The sequence below is a fragment of the Octopus bimaculoides genome, chromosome 4, assembly GCF_001194135.2.
Source record: "Octopus bimaculoides isolate UCB-OBI-ISO-001 chromosome 4, ASM119413v2, whole genome shotgun sequence".
Taxonomy (NCBI): Eukaryota; Metazoa; Mollusca; class Cephalopoda; order Octopoda; family Octopodidae; genus Octopus; species Octopus bimaculoides.
Window position 1 is genome coordinate 14,988,978 of NC_068984.1, and position 4,354 is coordinate 14,993,331.

The following is a 4,354-nucleotide window of genomic DNA, read 5'->3' on the forward strand; positions in this document are numbered from 1 at the left end:
TTTTAGATTTTAATTATTTCTGTGGTACAATAAGCATTTTCACGCCTAAAAATTAATAAATTTATAGTTAAAAATACAGTAGTGCACTGTATACACATTAATTAGAATATATTAAAAGAAAATACGTAGTGTGCCATAGATGAGTAAAAAAAGAATCGTACATACTATATGGAAAACGAAAACTCAGGAGGTGAGTGTATGGTGTTGTTTTGTATTTATAATAAAATAGATATATACAAATAAAAATAATTTTAAATATATACAGAACAGTGCAGTATCTACTTCACGGATTTTCACGTATCGCAGCAGGGTTTATAGTTTTGGACGTGCACGAACATTCTCACATCCGATAATTAAAGAATCAATCAATGGAGAACGTAGTTCGTTACAAAAGTCCAGGGCTAATGTAAGGGAGACAACAATTACTTTTTCCTTATAAGTTACCTCCCATGATATGTATTTTTTTTTTCTTTCCTTTTATTTCTTTTCGAAATTCGTGTAATTTCGTGTATTCTCTTGCAAAAATGGATATGAGTACCAACGTTCCAACGTAGTAGGCATGAAACCATTTTATATTCGAAAACAATATACGTATATCAGGTCATCCCATAAGTTCTGTCCGAATTTTGAATAAAGAAAACAAGTGATCAAATGTTATATTTAATTGAAATTTAATCATCAATGTACTTTCCCTGATTATCTATGACTTCCTTCCATCTATTTACAAGCCTTTTAAACCCATCAATGTAAAATTCTTCTGGTTTCAAAGCGAAGAACTCCGAAATGTCAATTTCGACCTCTACCTGGCTTGCAAAAGTTACGTTACCCAAATGATTCTGTAAACTACGAAACAAATGGTAGTCTGAAGTAGCAAGGTCGGGAGAATAAGGTGGATGAGGAATATTTTCCCAGCCAAGCTCTTCGATCTTCTGTGATGTGATCTTTGCAGTGTGGGGTCGCGCATTGTCCTGATGAAACATCACTCCTTTTCGATTCATTAAAACGGGGTTTTTTTTCTTCTAAACTTGAGCTTTGATAGTTTTATTAGGTGGTAACAATTCACGAAGAACCTTTTTCCCATGAAAAAGACTTTTCTCAAGTTCCAAATGTGAATTTTTTTCTGTGTTTTCTACATCCCAAAGATGGAGTCTTGTATCTTTGTTGGAAACCAGCTCCCTCCTCAGCGGAAGATTTATAATAATTAAAAAATAGAACATACATACATAATGCGGTACTTAAAGCTCTTGTACTCTGACTACAAATTCTCATTTGTACACATCACATGGGTGCATTATGCTACGCCACTACAAATTTGCCCAAAATCTTAGAAATGCTAGGTTTTTCGAAGAAAAAGCAAAAGAAACAGGTGTGGATTCTCTATAAGCGGCACAGTGAAGATTTGTAAGACATTCCAAAGATTTTCCACCTGATATTCTCTAGATGTACTCCTTTGAGTGTGTACATTGACACCTCAACCAACACATCATTTCAACCACACATCTACAAACACCGAGAACTCTTTCAATTCAATGTCTTATTGCTTTGTTAGCGAACGGTTTAGAAACACCAAAAAAAATTACAAATATATTTATATCAGTTAATTAATTTTATTGTACCGTAATAAAGTAAATGTACGTGTTGTTCTTAACTATATAAATGTTATAAATTTTTTACAGATGTCCTTGGGAACATACTGGCCATTCCTTTTGTTATCACCAAGAAATTTGGAATTGATATGGGAGGCAACTCTTGAAAAGTTATTTCCCTTGTTTTAAAATTGCTTAGATGAATGTTCATTATTTTCGTTCAAGACCTTTTTCAGCGTATTCATTTTCACTACCACTTTCGTGGACATTTACTAATTGGCCTTAGTAGACGTTACCTAATTGCCTAATGATCTATAATCCTGAGATTCACAGAAATACCCTATAGATTGAAGTATTAATAAAAAATTCAACGAAGGAAAATAACTCAATATGCGCATGATATGGATTGAAATGTGGAGGCGCAATGACCCAGTGGTTAGGGCAGCGGACTCGCGGTTTCGATTCCCAGACCGGGCGTTGTGAGTGTTTATTGAGCGAAAACACCTAAAAAGCTCCACGAGGCTCCGGCAGGGGATGGTGGCGAACCCTGCTGTACTCTTCCACCACAACTTTCTCTCACTCTTTCTTCCTGTTTCTGTTGTGCCTGTAATTCAAAGGGTCAGCCTTGTCACACTGTGTCACGCTGAATATCCCTGAGAACTACGTTAAGGGTACACGTGTCTGTGGAGTGCTCAGCCACTTGCACGTTAATTTCATGAGCAGGCTGTTCCGTTGATCGGATCAACTGGAACCCTCGACGTCGTAAGCGACGGAGTGCCAACAACATGGATTGAAATAAATCTTGAATAAGATGTGCTGTGCGCAAGAAAATCTTAATGATTTGAAATCTTCCTGTTATTTGGAAGAAAAAAAAGCAATACTTGATGGTGTTCGTTGGCAATGTAAAAACAAAACGAGACAATTTGGAAAACTATTTTATTAAAACCAATTTCTTTTAAATATAAATCGATAGAATTCTTTGAATTGAGGTTAAAAATTTAAATTGCAATTTCACTGCACTGTTGCTAGCTATAACTTCATTTAGTAAGCTCACAGGATAAGGAATTGGATAACTTTCTCACGTACAATGAATGAAATTCTTCAGCAGTAATAATATATTTTATAAGGCCTAGGGTCAGCTATCTTTTGGGAACAGGTACCTGTTAATTCTGGAAACCTACTTAGCATCATATCATCATTTTTCTTCGTTTTAACATCCACTTTGCCATGCTTGCATAGGTTGAATGGAGGTTATTGAAGCAAATTTTTTTATGACTGGATGCCCTTCCTGTCACCAACCCTCGCAGCCATGTTTCCACAAAATATTACAAACAAAGGACACCACTTGCATGATGGTGACACACGTTTACAACTATCATGTGATATCAAGGTAAGGGGACAGTAACACACACACACGTGATGAGGTTATTTCAGTTACCATGTATCAAATCCACTCACAAGGTTTTGGACAGCCTAAGGATATAGCTGAAGAACCCAAAAACCATATGGTTTCAAAGCAAACTGATTACCCCAAAACCAGGCCTGTACCTATCGAAGGAATTATTTAGCACTCATCTTCATTAACATAAAAGCTGAGATGTCTAAGTTCAATTTCTGTTAGCCTCAATTTAGCTTTCATCCCTCAGGGGATAATGAAATGGAGTACCAATGAAGTGTTGGTGTTGATGGTATCAACTAACCCCTGCCCTCAAAATCGCTAGCCTTGTGCCTAAATTAGAAACCAGCATTATTCAGTCTGACTCATGCACTTAGATGACCAAACTCTCAGGAAAAAAATGATGCAATTACAAAGATTCATCATCATCATCGTTTAACGTCCGCTTTCCATGCTAGCATGGGTTGGATGATTTGACTGAGGACTGGCGAACCAGAAGGCTGCACCAGGCTCCAACCTGATCTGGCAGAGTTTCTACAGCTGGATGCCCTTCCTAACGCCAACCACTCCGAGAGTGTAGTGGGTGCTTTTACGTGCCACCAGCATGAGGGCCAGTCTGGGGTACTAGCAACGGCCATGCTCAAATAGTGTTTTTACGTGCCACCTGCACAGTTGTCAGTCCAGCGGCGCTGGCAACGACCTCGCTCGAATGTTTTGATAGCAGCTACATGGCCCCTTCTATTTTGAAGCCAAGTTTTTAGGTGGTTCAGTAGAGTTGCAGTAATTGTGCAGCTGGAAATGTGAGACTGAAGGAGATTTTGCTGCCATTTCTAGTCGGTCAAACAACAATATAGAGCTCTCCCTTTGGTTGCAGGAATGTGTGTACTTAGTTGAAGGCGACGAGCTGGCAGAAACATTAGCACCGCCAGGAGAAATCCTGAGCAGTATTTCGTCTGCCACTACATTCTGAGTTCAAATTCCACCGAGGTCAACTTTGCCTTTCATCCTTTCGGGGGTCGATTAAATAAGTACCAGTTACGCACTGGGGTCGATATAATCGACTTAATCCATTTGTCTGTCCTTGTTTGTTCCCAGTGTGCAGCCCCTTGAGGGCAGTAAAGAAATAAGGAATAGTGTGTGCTTAGAGAGATGAGCTTATATAGGTAGCTACATTGAAGGGGTTTACCAATTACTTCAATACACCTCTCAATGATGATGCAGAAACAAAAGTTGTGCATTTCAACAGAAATACTGTAACAAAAGGGTTAAACACAAAAATAAATAAATAAATAAATAAATAAATAATTGAAACAAGACATTTTTCATTGAAATATGGAACATTTATGAACAAACAGTATCTCACTATGTACAA